We start from the raw sequence: 21,974 nt of genomic DNA, 5'->3' as shown, positions 1-21,974 counted from the left end.
ATGGATATTAAAATTGATTTAAAATTAAATTTGATATATTTTACTTATAAGAAGTCCAAACAATTAAATATATATATTTTTTTTTAAATTCAACATTTAAAATCATTCCTTGTAAAAAATTTTTTTTAACCTCCCAACCTTAACCCAAGTCATTTTATTTTTATCATACTGCAGCAAAATGAATATACTTGTTTTTATACTATCCATGCAATCACTAATTAGAAATTGGCATTGATTCATGGTTCCATATTGAATCTAGTTCATAGTTCAAGATTGTCGAAGCATCTTCATCTCCACTGCCACTGCAATTTACTATGACCATGGAGCCACTGGGTAAAGTAGGGCAAAGTTTCTCCAAAAATGCCAATGCATGAGATGCCTCCAGAGATGGAAATATACCCTCTAATCTCAAAGTTTTTTGCATGCTGCAACCAAATATAGAAAAATTATTACTCTACGATCCTTCTAAGTAATTAGTTTAATTACAAGATTATTATTATTATTATGATTATTATTATTATTATTATTATTATTTAAGATCATATATAGGTACCCTCTACAACTTCTTCATTTGTGGCAGAATAAAACTCTGCACGTCCTATGTCTTTAAGAAAACTTAGTTCTGGACTAACTCCTGGATATTCTAGCCTGTAAAAATTGGCAGAAAGATAATATATATTTGTTCATTATATGTGTATACATACGCTCACACACTTGTATTTACGGCTAAATTATTCTCTGATTAGTTTTTGTGTAATAGATACTCGCATTCTCAACATCAGCCTGATGCATTTTATTGATAAAGAAGGGTATAAAGCTCTCATTCTTACCAATTGAATTAACCATATTGAATTATGAGTTAATTATGTGATAATTTACTCAAATTGCATGTATGATAATTACTTATCCCACACCAATAGAGTGAGGTCCTATTATCTGGCCTTCTTCATCCCGCAACAAATAGCTCATAGCTCCATGGTAAACTCCCACTTCTCCTCTAGCGAGAGTAGCAGCATGTTTCCCACTATCCAAACCAAAACCAGCAGCCTCAACTCCAATCAACCTCACATCTTCATCTCCTGTGAATTCATGGAACAACCCCAATGCATTAGAGCCGCTCTCTACACAGGCAAGCAGAACATATGGCTTGCCACCCTACTTCTCCATTGCTTGCCTCCTTGCTTCCTTTCCAATCACAGAATGAAACTTACGCACCACGCTTGGACATGGATGAGGCCCCCCCACAGTACCTATCAAGTAGTAGGTTGTTTCTAAATTCCCTACCCATTCCCTGATTGCCTGTGAGCTTGCATCCTTCCACACCTTTAACCTGATATAGAGTACACACAAATAAAATGCATATATATAAATAACGATTCAAAAAGATAAATAATGTTTAGCGAGTTATAAAATTTTCTTATATTTTATTTATCCCAGTGACTCACTACACCAAGAATTTTTGCATATATGCTCCATAAAATGCATGTAGCTAGATAAGGGTACGCACCTCAGCTCCTAATAATTTCATCAAGAGTACGTTTGAGGATTGGTTTTCCATATCTGCAGTGTCTATGAAAACAGTACACTCCAAAGAAAGCTTCGGACATGCAGCAGCAGTTGCGACGCCATATTGTCCAGCTCCTGCAGCCGCCACAACACACCTTAGACCTATACGTTTGGCAATCATTGCCTGCGCAATCGCATTTTTCATCTTGTGTGCTCCGCAGTGGTTGAGATCTTCTCTCTTCAAGTAGATTTCTGGTCCTTGTCCATCTTCTCTCAAATCCTCACAGAATCATGTCATTGTTAAAAAATAAATTAAATTGCTATAGATTACATGATTAGAGAATATGTGTATTTAAAAATACGCTTGTATCCATAGTTTTTTATGAACAATGAAGAATGGAAGCGAAATGATAGGTTCACAACTCTTAAGATCTACAATAGCCTTCTAATTCTATATGAATTCTATCTGATATTAAATGGGGTTATCAGAATATATATATATATAAGATTGAGAGTTGGGACCTCTTCCCTAGTGGGCTTATGAACAGCCTGATCAAATTACAGGCTTGTCCAATCACATGACTCAATCCATTTAGATATTGCCAATTACTAAACTTATTATTTAATATCATTATTTAATCTGTCAATGAGCCTAACAATTGATTAATGCTAATCCACATCCAAATACAAATAAATAATCTAACAATCTCCCACTTGGATAGCAGTAATCAATTTATTAAATTAAAAGCACAGATTAATAAAATTCAAAACAATATCCAATAACAAGTAAGCAATTTAACCTAAAATTCAGTTAATGTAATGGTAAACAAAATAACACTGAATCCGATAGGAAAAACAATATTATATATATGTGCCAACAAAATCTCGAAAACAAAAACTGAATTTAAATGGAATATGTGATAAGATATGTCTAAAAAATAATGGTCTAAGCATTCCATACAAATGCTAACCCAAATGTAACATAAAATAGACTCTCACTAAACCAAAGCATCATCAAAAGTTTTCACTACACCCATGTGCGTAACATGCTTCTGAAAAATACTAATGGGCAAAGTTTTGGTTAACGGATCTGCAATCATTCGATCCATAGTAATATGTTCAATCCGAGTGTATGATTCACGAATCTTCTCTCAAACAAACAGGAATTTGACATCAAAATGTTTAGTTCGACTAAAATTCCTGTGATTTTGAGAGAAGCAAACAGCAGGAGCATTATTGCAATAAATGGTTAAGAGCATTGAAATGCTCTCAACAACAAGCATACCAGAAATCAATTTCTTTAACCAAACAGCTTGACACGTAGCCTCATAACAAGCAACATACTCTGCTTCTAGAGTGGAGGTAGCGGTCAGTGTTTGTTTGACACTTTTCCAAGAAACAGCTCCTCCAAACATCATGAAGATGTAACCAGAAGTAGATTTTCTATCATCTACACAGCCTGCAAAGTCAGAATCAGAGTACCCAATGACTTTCAGATTGTCAGATCTTTTGTAAGTCAACATATAATTCTTAGTACCCTGCAAATATCTCATAACTTTCTTTGCAGCTTTCCAGTGACTCCATCTAGGATTACTTAAGTTCTACCAAGGACACTAATAGCAAATGCTATATCAGGACCAGTGCATACTTGAGCATACATCAAGCTCCCAACTACAGAACTATATGGAATCTTTTCCATTTTAGTCCTTTCTTTGTCATCCTGAGGACACTGAGCTTTAGAGAGTTTCTCACCTGAAAGAACATGTGCAATAGAAGATGAGCAAGTGTGTATGTTAAATCTCTTAAGAACTCGATCAATATAAATTCCTTGAGACAAATCCAATATGCCTCGAGACTTATCATGGTGAATCTAAATACCTAGAACAAATGTGGCCTCACTAAGATCTTTCATGTCAAAGTGACTAGAAAGCATGTGTTTTGTCTCGTTCAAGAGATTGATGCTATTACTGGCAAGAAGAATGTCATCAACATACAACACTAGAATAATGAAATGGCTCCCACTCACCTTCTGAAAGATGCATTGATCTTAAGCATTCTCCTCAAAACCAAGAGAAGTTAAAACTTGATCAAATTTCAGATACCATTGTCTAGAAGCCTGTTTCAACCCGTAAATGGATCTTTTCAACTTGCACACTAAGTGTTCTTTATCAGCTTCTATGAAATCGTTAGGTTGAACCATATACACATCTTCATACAAGTCTCCATTTAAGAAAGCTGTTTTAACATCCATCTGGTGGAGTTCTAAGTCATAATGAGCAACTAAAGCCATAACCACACGAAAGGCATCTTTAGTGGACACTGGGGAAAATGTTTCTGTATAATCTATACCTTCCCTCTGATTATAACCTTTTGCTACTAGTTTGGCATTGTACCTTTCTATTTCACCTTTAACTCCACATTTGGTCTTAAAGACCCATTTACAACCTACAACTTTACAATCATCTGGTAATTCAACAAGATCCCATACTTAATTGTGATATATAGAAGATAGTTCATCTTGCATGGCTTTCATCCATTCTGAAGAATTAGGACCACATATAGCCTCTTGATAAGAAATATGATCAGAAATATCAACACCATCAAACTTGTGTTCCTGTAAATAGACCATATAATCATTTGATATTGCAAGTTTATGAATCCTTTGAGATCTTCTCAAAGGTGCAACTTCATTAACTATATTAGGCCCCTCAGCATCTACAATCAGTGGTTCTAAATTGACATCAACAGGATTCTGAACTTCATCATTGCACTCAGGAGGATTAAAATCTACTAAGGAAGGTAGCAAAGGCACAAGAAAGACAACAGTCTCATCTTTAAGATTGACAACACGAGGTATTTGACTTCCATTATCCATCTCATTCTCAAAATAAATAGCACGATCTGATTCAATCACTCTAGTAGAATGAGTTGGACAGTAAAATCTACTACCTCTAGAACTTGTACAATAGCCAATAAAGAAACCACTAACAGATTTAGCATCTAGCTTTTTGATCTGAGGGTTATATGGCCTCACCTCTGCCTTATAACCCTATATATGAAAATGTTTCAAACTGGGCTTCTTACCAAACATTAACTCATAGGGAGTCTTAGGCACTGGTTTACTAGGAACTTGATTAAGAATATACATAGCAGTTTTCAAAGCATCACCCCATAAAAATTCTGGTAAAGAAGAATGACTAAACATATATCTCACCATGTCTATCAAAGTACGATTTTGCCTCTCTGTAACTCCATTTTGTTGTGGAGTCCCAGGCATGGTGTACTGTGCCTTAATCCCATATTCTTGTAAATATAAAGCAAAAGGACCAGGATTTCTACCAATCTCAGTATACCTGCCATAATACTCACCACCCTTATCTGACCTTACACATTTAATCTTCTTCCTAGTTTTCAGTTCAACTGCAGCCTTAAATGCTTTAAAGGCATCCAAGGAACTAAACTTTTCATAAAGAAGATCAATCCAACCATATTTAGAATAGCCATCAATAAAAGTGATGTAGTATTTAAAACCTCCCATAGCAACAGGAGAAATGGGTCCACAGATATCTGTACGAATCAAATTCAACACATCTTCACTCCTAATTGCCCCTTTATTTCTAGCTATAGTAGTAAATTTTCTCTTAGTGCAATCAACACATGTATTAAAGTTAGAGAAATCCAGACTATGCAAAACACCTTGTTTAACCATCATTTCTAATCTTTCCCTAGAAATGTGACCCAAACGTCTGTGCCATAATATTGAAGAGTTCTCATTAACTCTTTGACGTTTGTGCCCAATGACAACATTGATGGGAACATCAACAGATTGAAAAGGAACTGAATTTAAATCCAACATGTATAAACCATTGCATAAAACAGCGGAACCAACAATATCAGATTTAAAATAAATAACAATTTTTTCCATTGCCCTAAAGAAACACATAACCACACTTATCTAAGATAGAACTGGAAATTAAATTTCTCCTTGAAGAAGGAACATAAACAGTATCATTTAATTCCAACACATGTTCAAAAGACAAATTCAAAGAAATAGTCTCTATGAGTTCTACTACTACAACTCCATTTACTCTTAAAACAGTCTTCTCCTTTTCACTTGGCTTCCTCACGTTTTTGAACCCCTGCAAGGAATTTGAAACATGAATGGTAGCACCAGAATCCAACCACTAAGAATTTAAAGGAACATCAACAACATTTGATTCAAAACATACTAGAGCTAGAAGGGCAAGTTTTAGACTATTACCTTCCTTCTTATGCTTCTTCTTAAGCTTAAAACAGTACTCTAACTTATGGCTAAGCTTCTTGCAATAGTTGCACTTGCCTTTGAAGGGCTTCTTCTTAACTATTAAGTTATGTTCATGCTTACCACCATTCTTGTTCTCAAATTTAGCTTTAGGTTTTTTGTCCTTCTGAAATTTCTCATTAGTCTTGCTACTAGACCCTTTAAAAAACATAATTAATAGAAGGAGTATTCCCTTTCCTCATAGATTCCTCTTCTTGGCACACAATGGCTATCAACTGATCAACTGTCCACTCCCCTTGTTGAGAATTATAAGAAGTCTTGAGAATTTAGAATTGGGGTGGGAGAGATTCAAGAATGTGCCAAACTAGAAAACTCTCTCCCAAATCAAGATCAAAAGACTTGAGTTTGTTGAAATAACTTATAAGTGTCATGATATGTTCCCGCACACCACTAACACCATCATATTAGTTGTGCTCCAGCAAAGAAAGATAATGACTCTTTTGAGCCTTGTCAAATGATACACTTAAATTTTATAGATGTTTTTAAGCACAATTGTATACTATCTCATAGCATTTAGGTAAGTAATCTTATGCATAGTAGTTGATTTCATTAGTTTTTGTAATTTCTATTGTTAAGCCCTTAATTCCATATTTTCTGCATCATTTCAAGTGTTTGGGTGAAGCCACAGAGTACAGGAGTGCAAAAGGGAAGCTTGGAGAGGTCAAAGGACTCAGAATTTCTACTGATACCAAGTACACGGGCCGTGTAAGCAAAGCCACAGACCCGTGTAACCTTCTGCTAGACGAAAGCCAGAGAGCCAATGGAGAAACAAAAGTACACAGATCATGTAATTAGACTTGTGTAATCTGCAGGGACCCGTGTAAGTCTCTGCCAGGCACAAGCTTGAAGAACTTTTTGAGAACAAAAGTACACAGCCAGTGTAACTAGGCCCGTGTAGCCAGCATAGACCCATGTAAGTCTCTGTGCCAATGTAAGATTCTGCAATTCCACTCTAGTAAGTTACACAGCCCGGGGCCGTGTAGTGACACACGGGCCGTGTACCATGCGGTAGCCAGTTTTCAAACCCAAATTCTCGCTCTTATTTACACATTCAAATCAGACTCTTAAGGCTTTTTGGACTCAAAAAATGACCTAACCCTAGAACAGCCATTATAAATAGAAGCAGAAAACATCCAAATGAAAGGAGGATCCTTTGATAGCACTTTTTAGGAGTTTTAAAGAGACTCGCATTCTGCACTCTCTCCAGCCGTCTTGAGGAGGAGAATATCAGTATCAAGAGAAGTTTTCCAGCTGAAGTTCTACAAGATCAAAGCTGCAAACTCTCTTCGGTTCCTTCATTCCATCTCCTTAAACGGATTTTTATTGTTTTATTTCTTCTATATGATTTCTTTTTACTGTCTTTACCTTTTTATCATGATGTTTGCTAAACTCATGAGTGAGTAGTTTTAATATTCTGAAATTGGGAGAGTAATGCTTGTAATCATTGTTATGGATAAACATTAAGTTTTATTTATTGGATTTGAGATTTGTTCATTGATTTAATTTCTTGTGATCTTAATGCATGCTATGTGCCGGTACCCACTTAGTATTGATTGTAGATATTAATTGAAGGATTGAAAGGTGAAGATTAATATTAGAAAATCAAGATCTTGAACTGTAACACCCTCACTTTAGCAAGTCCGTACATTCTACTGTTCTGATAACTAGTGTCGATCCGGATAACTAGAATGTCTAGAACTATATTTAGACTAGAGTGAGGAGTCATAAATAATTCAAATAAGTATAAGAAAAATTAAGGAAAAATTTTAGAAGTAAAATATAATAAAGTTAAATGAGCCGGTGCCCCGGTGATGGGTGACCCTAACGGGAAGTTGCTATCTTCACAGCTAGTAGCCTTAAACCCGAGGAAAATTCCGTGAAATAATTTTTGGGACTCCAGAGAAGAGTCATTGAGGTTTTGATGGCATTAGAATGCCAAGAAAATACTTAGAAAAATTTTTAGATCGGTACAGACAATTTTAGTCTGTTAAGCCAAACGGAGGGCTCTTCAGATATGATTTTTGGCCAACTTGTCCAGTTAAGTAAATAATTATTATGACATAAAATATGAATAAATATTGCTAAAAATTAAATTAAAAATGAGTAGGAAAGAAAAGAAAAGAAAATGAATAAAAATTGGAATTATGACATAAAATAATGTCATTTAAAATGCCTCCACCAATCACCATTCAACAATATAATTAAAATTCTTTAAAAAGGGAAAAATGAGTCAAATTAAGAAACCAATTTCAGGTTTCTTCTTCCTCATCCAGCCGTGACTCTCTCCTCTTCCCTCTCCCTCCATTGATCTTCCAACCAAGCTTCATTTCCCACTTCAATTCACCCATCAAACCACCAGAAAACCTCATCTTGTCTTCACAAAAATTGACCCTTACCACTAGAGTAAGACTTGGACAGCAAAAAGAATTAGAAATCAAGAAGTTTTGGAAGTTGGGAATTGCTCACAAAGAGGTTAGTGCCATATTTCTTGCCTTTATTCCCTTTTAAGCATGAATTTAAGTTAAGTTAGGTTAGAAATTGATGAAAAATGAAGTAAATATGCATGCTTAGGTTTCATGGAATTTTGGCTAGCCTTGTGGGAGTGAGAGTTTGAGGGTTTTGATGGATTTGAATGGTTTGGAAATGGTGTTTGATGTGTAGACATCAATTAGAAATTGATTAGTATGTTTAATGTGATATATTTTGTGCAAATCTTGAATTTGATATAAAAATTAGGAATTTAATAATATGTTGATAAATTGTTGATGTTGAGACCAATTATGGACTAATTAAAGTACATGGAATGTGAATTGTGGATGGTAGTAGTGTGGGAAGGTGGTATTGGGAGTATTGTTTATGTGCAGGGAATTTTAGACTTATGAGTCCAGTGTGTTTAAATGAATATAAGTAGAGCTAGATAGCTCCAATTGGTGTGAGACCAATTGGTGATGAAATTTAAGACCTTAAGTCACATTTTTGGTGAAGAAATCATATCCAGAAAACCAACCTAAGTTGCCCTAAAAATTGACCTAATTCGGGTAACACACATACTGCTTTGGAAAAGTGACTAAATGAACAGTATTTGTTCATTTGGCCATAACTCAGTGTAGAAATATCCAAATGACCTGAATTTTATAACAATGGAACGATTAGACAATTTACAACAACTTTCATGAAGAACAAAAACTCAAATTATGAACTTAACCAATTTTAATTGCTAGTCCAAGTTTGGACACTAAATCTGGCATAACAAAATTTACCAAAAAAATCTGGGTAAGGACCAATCCGGCTAATTATGCTAAAGTGACCATAACTTGAGCTACAAAACTCCAAATGGAGTGATTCAAAAAGGAAATTAAAGAAAACACATGAAGAAACAACTTTGATGAAGAAAAGTTTGCCAAATTCTCACTGTAGCTTAGACCAATGGAACAATAAACATAGGAAACGAAAACTGAATTTTGGAAAATACTTTTAGGAGGCTTTGAATTGCAATTGGCAATCAATGCTAACAACCTTAGAACCCAAAATGTGGTATGAATATGTATCAAATATTTGTGTACATAATATGAATTAAAAAGTCAACCTTTGAAGGGAAATGGTCAAGTGAATAGTAACTACCAAAAACTTAAGTTGCTAATGGGGTTAATGGTAGCCCACTTAATAGATTTAATGTATACCTAAATTATGAGAATAGGTAGATGAAAATTGTATTCTCATCACAAATAGAACTTAGGAGACATTGTTAATATATTTTGAAATATGGTTTGTAAATCAATCTAAATGAAAATATTGAACTTAGGGACATGTAAAATGATGTAATAAATTAGATAAGGAATTATAAAGGGAAAATAGATAATATAATTGATAAATTGTGAATTATATAAATGAAAATCATGAATATATAAATTAGATAAAAATGAGTCTAGATATTGTATTTCTACTAGGAAATAAAGTTTAAAATGTTATAACAAATATATATATATATATATATATATATATAATGAAATAATAGACCCATTAATATTAAATGGTACATGAGAGAAAATAAGGGGAATTATAAATATCTAGTAAGTAAAGATATCTCTTGAATTACAAATGATAAGTTATATAAATAGTGTAATGAATAAATGAATTATATTAATGTATGAATGAGACATTAGTTCTCATTATTGTAGAAATGAAAAATACTTTGAGTGCAATGGTAAAGAAAGGTAATTGATGTGAATTGTGATCATATGAATGATCAAATGAATGTATAAATTGTGGAATTTGTCATGAAATAATGAAGTCATAAAACACAATATATTAACATTTAATAATATTATGTGCCCTTGCATTGCATAGACATGTGTGTCAGATTGGATAGATTGATATGCCAATAAGGTATTATTTTAGCAGTACTGCGTAAGGCTTTATGCCTATATTCATGGCTTTATGCCCGCACTCATGGCTTTTATGCCTGATTTTATGTTATCATGGCTTTTTAGCCATACTAACTGTATAAGTGGTTGACGTTTTGCGTCCCATAGTATGACGGCCCGAGACATCACGGTGTCTAGTGCCAACGACCCGTTATCCAGTTTAGTCAGCCTGTCATAGGTTACCTGGACAGTGTAAATTATTTAAGAACATTAGTAATTAAAAACATTAGAAAGTATTGAATGAAATGAGAAAAAAAATTAGCAATGGAAACATAACTGAATCAAGTAGTACAAATGAAATTTTCAGAATTGTAGGAACAAAAAATACAATACTCCTAAAATTAATCTGTATATCGAATATTATTAATGTATAAACTCAGCACTTCCAAAGAGGGACAAAATAGAATATAAGATAGTTGATATTAGAAATATCATACCAAATTTAATTGATACTCGAGGATCTAAATTATACTTTAGAATTATATTTCAGTCTTTCTTATTTGAATATATTATTTTCGTGTTATATTATTGCACCACAAAGCAAAAATGCTTAGCACAATAGATTTGTTTCCTTTGCGGTACTGAAGCTAAAATCCAATGGACAATGGACTGGAATTTTTGGAGTCCAGATCTGCAGAAGTGTCTGAAGTGTTCAAGTTGTCACCTCCTCAGCAATGCATGTAGATAGGGCTCACAAAAGTTATTTTATATATTTATAATTAGTTATTAATTGTAATATAAATTATGGTATTGTAATTAATTTGTACATTATGTAAATTATGAATTTAAGAAATTAGCTTGTAAATCATGTAAATTATGAAGTTTGAGATTTTTGATACTTAAATTGAGTATGAATGGATATGTATGCAAGTGAGTTACAAGAATTGAATGTGTAATGAGATGATTATGAAAATAACTGATGAGATTTTATTGTAAAAATATTATTGAAATTTCAAACAGGTAAATAGTAAAATAAGCCAAATAGTAATAGAAACAGGGAAAACTCCATTGGTTTCTCCATAGAAAAATAATTGATATTAAAATATAACGAGAACAAAATTTTTAAAGGAATAAAGTAAGATAAAATAGGGTGCTCCGGCACTGAATGTAGCACCCTTTGCTCGGCTACATTGCAGACCGGGTAGGGGGTGTTACATGAACATAGGAATTCTGACCTAGACATAAACTGATACCTTTGTGGAATTTCAAAATTAGTCAAAGATCTTAAAGGATTTTAATTAATTTGATTGCCACAAAAGTCGGGTTTAAGTTAATTAGAATACACCCTAGGTGCCTTGATAGAGGACTTAGGATACCTTAGGACTGATTTCCATCAAGATAAACGATTCTCAATTCAGTAAATAAACAAGATAACATCCATAGTAAGATTCAAGTGTGAAATCTTAATTCCGAAATTGTTCCAAAATAGATTACTTCATTTTAAGTTTATCATTTTAGTGTTTAAAATAGACAACTTTCATTCTTTTATTGTTCGATAACCTAAACAGTCAAAATTACTGTGTAGATTGATACTTATTAATCAAATTCCTCGTGGAAACGATACTCTACTCATCATTTTATTACTTGTTAGCGATCCGTGCACTTGCGGTGGTTGTAAAACCAGCAAACATTAAACTTTTTAAATTTTTCAACAACAGCCTGTAGAAATTCCTTAGCAGTCTCCTTATCAGGAACACCTTATCTTATGGACTTATCTATATTATACTTTATCACCATTAAGTAAAACCTATTAGAATTTCGCCACTTCTCATGATAAGTCTTTTCAGCAATAGTGGATTCATCAGTAAGTTCCGCAGGTGCATCAACTCTTAAGGCTAAATCCAGTTGGGCTATTGCTAGGTACATGCTTAGAGACACTTTCCATTCATCAAAATTGGAGCCATTCAGAGTTTTCACGACAAATAATTGCATAGAAACAACAATTAGAATCAAACAATAGAGAAAACATGAATTATGTATATAACATAATCACAAAACTAAAGTTTCCTTTTAGATCCAGCTAAAGAAGTAATTATAAACAAAACTGTTATTTATTATAATCCCGTTTAAGGGTCCTGGATTAAAATAAAATCAAGAAAACTCATTGAACTCATCAAATATATATATATATATATATATATATATATATATATATATATATATATATATATATATATATATATATATCGGTATAACATTATTAATATAATATGTTATTGTTAGTTGTAATATTATTTATTAATTGTCTTTAATATTTTTTAATACGCTATCGGTATATATCGTGGGACTAGTCATAAAATTATTTTATTCGTTTGTTTAAAAAAAAAAAATTTATCTCATGGACTTCAAGAGCTATTTAGATTATATAATAGTGGATATATATATCGATATAACATTATTAATATAATATGTTATTGTTAGTTTTAATATTATTTGTTAATTGTCTTTAATATTTTTTAATACCCTATCGGTATATATATATATATATATATATATATATATATATATATATATATATATATATATATATATATATATATATATCGGTATAACATTATTAATATAATATGTTATTGTTAGTTGTAATATTATTTGTTAATTGTCTTTAATATTTTTTAATACCCTATCAGTATATATCGTGGGACTAGTCATAAAATTATTTTGTTGGTTTGTTAAAAAAAAAAAAAATTATCTCATGGACTTCAAGAGCTATTTGGATTATATTAATAGTGGATATATATATCGATATAACATTATTAATATAATATGTTATTGTTAGTTGTAATATTATTTGTTAATTGTCTTTAATATTTTTTAATACTATCAGTATATCCCACAATAGGTGAGTTTATAATCATAAAAGTGTTTAACATAATCAGAACTTTCATGAACACTATAATATGAGCATAGTAATAATGTTACTACTCACGAATATATTTTCAATATGCCTGAATATAATTAATTCAACAAAATCAACAACTATTAATAAACACATAATATTACCATAATTAATGAACACATAACCAAATATAATTGTAAATGTTTTATGCTATTAACTTTTGTTAAATTAATTATATGTAACAGTATGCATATTTCATATGGCCTACAAAATTTAATCATATTCAATCATAATCATTATATGAATATATTATGTACTATTTCGAAAATCAACATACAGCCATGTGGATTTTGAAATTCACTATATATATATATATATATATGAAATTATTTACTGAGATTAATATTCAAACATACAACAATGAAATTAATAAAAAAAAATATCCTTAACCATGGCTCTGATACCAATTATTAAAAAATAAATTAAATCGTTATAGATTACATGATTAGAGAATATGTGTACCTGAAAATACGCTTGTATCTATAATTTTCTATGAACAATGAAGAACGAAAGTGAAAGGATAGGTTTGCAACTCTCAATCATTGCCTGGGCAATCGCATTTTTCATCTTGTGTGCTTCGCAATGGTTGAGATCTTCTCTCTTCAACTAGCTTTCTGGTCTTTATCCATCTTCATTTTTGTAATAATGTGTGAGCCGTTCTACAAAGTAAAGAGGAGTCTCCCTTCCTATGTAGTCTCTTAGTGCAGTTGCAAGCTCCTCTTACATATATAACATATATATTGTTGGATGATGGGTAAATTTCACAGACAATACCTAAACTTTATAACTTTGTATCTAAATTTTAAATTAAAGCCTCATTAGCATATTTAATCAATTATCAATTCCCTCTCTCTTACCTCTCTAACTCTCCAATCCTCACAGAAATCATGTCATCTCAAGCCTCTCAGCCCACATACTTCAACCTCATCAATGAAGGCCAAAGTCGAAGGGTGGACCACTTGGGCCTCCTGGGATTGCATGCCATGCCAGTATTTAAAGGGTAATATGGAAATTTCATTGCAAGTTCTCACTTGTAAGATGGTGATGTAATTGAGTGAGTTGTATACTTACTGATGAATTGTAATTGAGAGTTTGTTTTCTCGAGTTGAATCTACTCAAACATAAATTTATATTTTAATGATAAAAAAACAAAAAAAAAGTAACAAATTAGGAGCTTGCTTGAAAAACAATAAAGTTTGAAATGATAAATGCTATCTGGATATCCAAAGTGCATAGAAAATAGTTGTTTTATTAATTAAAAATTTTGAAATTTTCTTTCCATCTGATCCCATTTCTTTTCCTAGTAATGGACCGATGATTCTTCCAAAGCAAGGCCATTAGGAAGATTTTATCTGGTACTTTTTAGTATTTCTTTAAGAAAAATAATTGCCATCGGACTTAGAATTTGGGTTTGTGGCAGTGGTAAATGTGGTCCTTATTTAGAGATTTGCTTATGATAGGGTTCATACACTTTCACTTTCCATCTAAGGATTTTGTTTGGACTAAAATAAAGAAATGAGAAGAAAATAGTATAATTTTTTTTTCTTACGCTTGAATTATTGGATCTGCCACAAATTGTTAGCTTCAATAGAGATTCGCTCATGGAGAGAAAGAAAGGAAGGAGTCGAATGGAGAGAGAGAGAGAGAGAGAGAGAGAGAGAGAGAGAGAGAGAGAGAGTTAGGGAGAGAGAAGAGTGTGCGACAGAGTCGGTGAGAGGGATTGTCACGACCCAAATTCTGGGCCGGACCAGCACTAGAACATGGGTCAGCATAAGGCCCTCAAAGCCCGTAGTAAGGTTAATTGTTCATTAGCCCAATCTTGAAGCCCATACACAAACCAATTTCAAAAAAACAACCAGACAGAGTCTGGTCATAACCTGGACCATCCAACGGAGAGTTTTTAGCTCGTCTGACTTGTAATCACATATTACATATATTCAGGGAGCTCAGCTCACCCTCACCATTCCCAACATAGCAATATAAATCAAATGGGAGCTCAGCTCCCTCACCTAAGGTGAACATTCATTCACACATTTACACATACATAGATTAATAAGTTTACAATTCCAAAATAAATATTTTTTTATAGTCCCATACCAAATAAAATATTTCTAATACATGCGGAGATCTAGATTTCAAAATAAATAACACGGAATACGAAAATAGCAACTAATGGACCTGTGAGGAAGAAAGCAGATTAATGACAAAGAAAAGTCCTATTGTACCTGGAAAAATAGGGTGAACAGGAGTGAGCATTCTACTCATAGAGTAAGATATTGATTTTACATATAATTTCTATAACTATCTAGCACTAATGCATATCTAAGGATGAAATGAAGCATAGATCAACAATTTCAAACAATTTCAATAATACTAGCACAAAGAATAATTTGGAGCACTCACACACCTGTGTGTCACAACAATATAAATACAATATAGGAGTTGATCCCCTATACAGCTCTCTTAATCCAAGGCCTGCTAGTGAGATCAATTCGAGCCGGACTTTCTCTTGCAATCCAAGTGCTGAGGTCAGTGAGATCAACTCAAAGCCGTACTCACTCTGACTTATCACAAGAGGACCGGACCCCAAGCGAGACTAGCTCAAGCCGATTTGCCGTCCTACCCATATCCACCATTAATACACCACATGTATGCCGACACACGCACACAACTCCAAATTACCCCAGGTGACACCCACATCAAACCATCAAGTAAAGATGCAATACGAAACGTACCTATAGTAGCTAATACATATAACTATAAGTGATGCATGGGCATGTTGTGAACATATAATAATAATATTGACATTGTAAATAAAATCAATATTTACTCACTGGTTAACCAGTGACTACTGTAGCAATTGGTTGGAGGAAAATGATTGACCCTGATCACCTAAATAATTATATTATATTTTCATTAGCACTAACTCAAAACAGGACTTTAAAAAGACAAAAGACACCCTAATTTATGCCGAAAATCTAAAAGAGTTTCTCCTATACCTAGGACCTACTCAACCTAGAAAAGAGTTCAAATAACACTTCTAAATCATACACCTCAATCCATATCCCATCAACATCATATGGTTCCTCTTGGGCCCTCTAAAACAGACAAAACTCATATATTATACATAAAATAATTATTTAAAAATTTGAGGTGTTACATTCTTCCCCTCCTTATAAAAAATTCGTCCTTGAATTTTATACAAGCCAGAACAATGACACAGAGTCACATATCAAATAAATATGGATACTTGCTGTGCATATTCTGCTCTGACTCCCAAGTGCATTCCTCCACAAATTGGCTCCTCTATAGGACTTTAATAATAAGGATCTACCTTGACCAAAGTTGTCTCATCTGATAGTCTAGTATGGCTACTGGTGCTCTTCAAAGGTCAAATTCTCATTTAACTCTACTGTGTTTGGTTGCAGCACATGAGAAGAATCGGGAATATACTTCCTAAGTATAAAAATGTGGAATACTGGGTGGACATAAGAAAGGTTTGGTGGCAACTCTAACTGATAAATAATTGCTCTCACTCTTTTCGTGATCTCAAAAGATCCTATGTAACGGGGTGCCAACTTGCCTTTCTTTCCAAATCTCATAACCCCTTTTATAGAAGAAACCTTCAGAAATATATAGAGTCACCCACTACAAACTCTACACCTTTTTACCTAGGATCTGCGTGGCTCTTCTGCCTGCTGAAGGCTATTTTCAATCGCTCCCTGATCAAAGGGACCATCTCCAAAGTGTATTGTACCAGGACTACATCATGTACTTTTGCCTCTCTAACTTCTGTCCAACACAGGGGGATCTATACTTCTTGTCATATAATGTCTCATGAAGCGCCCTTCTGAAATAACTACCTTTGCATGCACCTTATTGGAAATCATTGCTGATCCTATTTGGCCATTGAAGCGTTAGCAAGACTTTTCTCCATGATAAAAAGCACCTGTACTTCTTAGTTCCATGATATTATGAGCTTCTAGTCTACTTTTTGATATGAGGTCATTGTACCAACTCCTGCCTGTCTTATGCAACCAGTTGCGTAGAACTCCATCCATCTTCTTTGCCTTAAATTTAACTTTTTCTATAAAAAAATATACTTTAAGCTTTTATTGTCGGTGTATATTTCACACATTTCACCATATAGGTAATGCCTTTAGATTTTTAGTGCAAAGACTACAACTGCCATTTCCATATTATGAGTGGGGTAGTTCTGCTCGTGCTTCTTTAACTACTTTGAAACATAAGCAACTACTTTACCACGCTGCATTAAGACACAACCCAACCCAACTCTAGAAGCATCACAATACACTTATACCCTTCTCCACTCACCGACAAAGCTAACACAGGAGCTGTAGTTTAATAGCCCTTAAGCTTCTAGAAGCTTTTCTCACATTCATCTAACCAAAAAAATGGGGCATTCTTTCAAGTCAACCATGTTAGAGGAGCTGCTATTCTGGAGAACTTCAACACAAAATGCTTGTAGTAACCTGTTAGGCCTAGAAAACTTCGCACCTTGATGACTATAGTAGGTCTAAACTAATCAGTTACCGCTTCAATTTTCTTAGGGTCCACCCGAATGCCTTCATTAGAGACCACATGTCCCAAGAATGAGATGCTCTCCAGCCAGAACTCACACTTTGAAAATTTTACATACAGCTGATGCTCCCTCAATGTCTGTAACACCATCCTTAGATGCCACACATGCTCTTCCTCGGTTTGAGAATACACCAAAATGTCATATATACCTTGATGTTACTCAGAATTGGTCTTTTAACCACTCTAGCTAGTACTTTCATTAGCATTTAGGTTATCTCTCCTGCTACATTTGGATAGACTATTTTAACCTTCCTTTCTATACTTCTTCTACCTACTAATATCCTATGATTTATCTTTGCTAACCTATTGCCTTTACCCTTTTCTCTGTTTAGAGTATACTCTTGTCTTGAGCAGTAAGAAGCTGAGAAGGAACTCAGGGATTAGCAGTCGCACATTCATTACACAATCTTTGTTCCTGTCTATTAGACTACAAGCTATACTCTACTACCTTGAGGAGGAGATCTACAAGGATACTATTTTCCCGTTTCCACTCAATTCGCCAAAACTTAAGATACTGGGTACCCAAACCCATCATTAAATTCAAAGACTTTACGTCCATCATAATTTGATCATTTATGTTTCTTACAATGAAACTTATGCCCCTCTAGGGCACCTGAGCTAATAACTCTCTATCGCATATTATAGTCCCACCTAGGATGCCATTTTGTAGGTCACCAACATAGGTAGCAATCTGCTGTCTCTCTTGAAGGACATTACCATACTCTGCAGCACAACTGACTTTAAAAGAGATACCATATTTACTACATTGCCACAATTACATAAGGCTGTTAGCTCTCTTATCATACTACAAACTTTTCTAAAACATCTTTTCATAGGTTATAACATTATTCGTAACCTTTGATCTACTTTAGGAAGCAGAACCGTACTTTACATTTCACCATCACACAAAGAATACTATCTTTATCAAACTCTAGGCAAAAAGTACACTGTAAATGATAAAACTAAGATCCCATACTTGAGACCAAATGGTCCCACCCTGTGAATGCTAACCTTACTTTCTGACTATACTGAAACCTCTAATCTTATGACAACTCTTGATATAACTCTAGCTTATGCTATGGTAACCGAGCCATTGACTTTAGTTACCACTCAACTGTGACCTTCGATATTCTAGCTCAAGAGTTTTAAACCCCTAACTTCCATACTCTCTTGCAGAAATAAAACTTTGTCTTGGCATATCTATATCAAACCAGAAGTTATTTGTAAACACCCTCATCATGGAATACCATAGGGATGCATGTAGCTCTACACAACAATCCCATGTTGGTACTATAATTTACAGCTTACAGCATAAACATCGAGGATATTGCAAAGTTACTAGAGTACATCCCAACATACTAGATTTTTCAATCTCTTATCTTTCTTAAACCAACTAATACCATAAACGTATTATGATTGGGCTATCTACTGATGACTGCCAGCAATGATACCCTTACTCCCATCTAAAGAGCCAAAAATCACCTTTATATCCTCGTGCCTTGCACTAGATAGGCATGCCACGTAAACCTATACTGACAAAAATATAACATTTCTTAGAGCATGCAACCTGATGGCAGAACTCAACATGTCTGCTAGCTCTAGTCCACATTACCATATACTCCATGAATACTGAAACACTAAACTGAAGTACTCTTGTACTACCCAAGAAATAACATAGGTCTAAACAGGATCCTATACTCCGCATGTGACCTCCTAACAAGACCCTTTTTACACTCCCAATTATACTCTTTCCCATGAATCTGGAGCTTAAGCTTTGATAGCATTATTGTTAAGACACAAATTCTGAGTTAGACCGGCACTAGGATTTGGGTCAGTGTAAGGTTTTCAAAGCCCGTAGTAAGCCTAACTGTTCATTAGCCCAACCTTGAAGCCCATATACAAGCCCATTTCAAGAAAACAACTAAACAGAGTTCGGCCATAACCTAGACCATCCAACGGGGAGTTTTTAGCTTGCCCGACCTGTAATCACATATTACATTTATTCGAGGAGCTCAGCTTACCACACCATTCCTAACATAGCAATATAAATCAAATGGGAGCTCAGCTCCCTCACTCAAGGTGAACATTCATTCACACATTCATATATACATAGATTAATAAGTTTACAATTTCAAAATAAATATTCTTTTACAGTCCTATACCAAATAAAATATTTCTAATACATGCGGAGATCTAGATTTCAAAATAAACAACACGGAATACGAAAATAACAACTAATGAACCTGCAAGGAAGAAAGTAGGTTAATGACAAAGAAAATACCTTATGTAACCTAGAAAAATAGGGTAAACAAGAGTGAGCGTTTGACTCATAGAGTAAGATATTGATTTTACTTACAATTTCTATAACTATCTAGTACTAATGCATCCCTAAGGATGAAATGAAGCATAGATAAGCAATTTCTAATAATTTCAATAATACTTGCACAAAGAATAATTTGGAGCACTTACACACCCGTGTGTCACACCAATATAACTACAATATGAGAGCTGATCCCTTATACAGCTCTCTTAATCCAAGGCCTGCCAACGAGATAAACTCGAGTCGAACTTTCTCTTGCAATGCAAGTGCTGGGGTCAGCGAGATCAACTCAAAGCCGTACTCACCCTGACTTTCATAAGAGGACCGGGCCCCAAGCGAGACTAGCTCAAGCCGATTTACCAGTCCTACCCATATCCACTATCAATACACCACACGCACGCCGATACACACATATAGAGCTTCAAATTACCCCAGGCGACATCCACATCAAATCATCAAGTAAAGATGCAATATAAAGCGTGCCTATAGTAGCTAATACATATAACTATAAGTGATGCATGGGCATACTGTAAATATATAATAATAATATTGAAATTATAAATAAAATTAATATATACTCACTGGTTAATCAGTGACTACTGTTGCAGTTGGGTGAAGGAAGACGGTTGACCCTGATCACCTAAATAATTATATAATATTTTCATTAGCACTAACTCAAAACAGGACTTTAAAGAGACAAAAGACACCCTAATTTATGCCAAAAATCTTACATAGTTTTTCCTATACTTAGGACCTACCCAACCTACAAAAGAGTTCAAATAACACTTCTAAATCATACACCTCAATTCATATCTCATCTAACATCATATAATCCCTCCTGGACCCTCCAAAACAGACAAAACTCATATATTACACATAAAATAATTATTTAAAAATTCGGGGTGTTACAGGGATAAAGGAAGTGTTTTTTATTGAGAGATAGAATGTGTGTGAGAGGAGAAATAAATACGATGAGAGAAAATATAAGCGAAAGAGATTGATTATTCAATGGTTAATTAAGTTATTTTAGAGTTTTTATTTAATTAAATTGAAATCGAGAAGTTTTATGTTATAAATTAAAATTTAGATATTATACTATTGCACATTTCTAAATTGTATACTGTATGTAAAATTTATTGGTGAGATGATGGATGAAATCGCACATTGGTATAGGAAAAGAGAAACATAAATATAAAACAGAAGAGTAAATTAAAGAGTCAAGCCCATTAAAAGCCGAGCATTATGCTGATGTTCATCCACAATCTCTAGAGTACGAAATTCAATATAAAAGATCATTAATCCTTGTCATATCATTAGTTAACAAACCTGAAACTCAGTTTCCTGTAAAGCCCTGATGAATTCGGCTTCAAGCACCATCAAGCATGCAATGAGTGTTTCAGGCCCGTACTTGCCTCCAAACCTCCCAAATTTTCCATGGCTGATCGCTGGCATATTAATTGGAACTGGTTGTGTCCCTACTTGTACGTTCAGCTCGAACTTCTTGGAGTTGGTAGTAGTTTCCCTAGTCAAAAGTTGAGCAGAAACTAGATGGGCATTTGTAGTTCCTCTCTTAGACGTCATAAGCCTAAAGACTGGACAAATGCACAGTCCAACTTGCCAATTAAAGAAACAAGTCTGAATATAGCAAGCCATATCCGTGGGGGTGTGTGTGTGGCTAAGAAATAAAATGGATTTTGTTTTGTTTTGATATTTTGTTGGTAGAGTGGATGCATACCTGCAGAGTTGGCTATCCCTTTCTCAACTACTTCGAATAACGATAACCCTGGGCCTGTTGTGTTCAAAGACACACTCCTTAACTTATACCATTGCCAATTACATCTAGCGTAATTAGTATATTTTTTCTGTGCTTAATTAGTATATTCTATCTATTAATTGAGTGAA

The 21,974-nt window shown here is 33.9% G+C and overlaps 1 pseudogene; it reads right to left on the bottom strand.

Moving 5' to 3' along the window:
- Positions 1-214: 214 nt before the first annotated feature.
- LOC131175922 (tryptophan synthase beta chain 1-like) lies at positions 215-21,725 on the bottom strand (annotated as a pseudogene).
- Between the last annotated feature and the right edge of the window lie 249 nt (positions 21,726-21,974).

The sequence above is a fragment of the Hevea brasiliensis genome, chromosome 18 (genome assembly GCF_030052815.1).
Source record: "Hevea brasiliensis isolate MT/VB/25A 57/8 chromosome 18, ASM3005281v1, whole genome shotgun sequence".
Taxonomy (NCBI): Eukaryota; Viridiplantae; Streptophyta; class Magnoliopsida; order Malpighiales; family Euphorbiaceae; genus Hevea; species Hevea brasiliensis.
The sequence above is the reverse complement of the archived record's forward strand: the minus strand, read 5'-3'. Positions and strand labels throughout refer to the sequence as shown.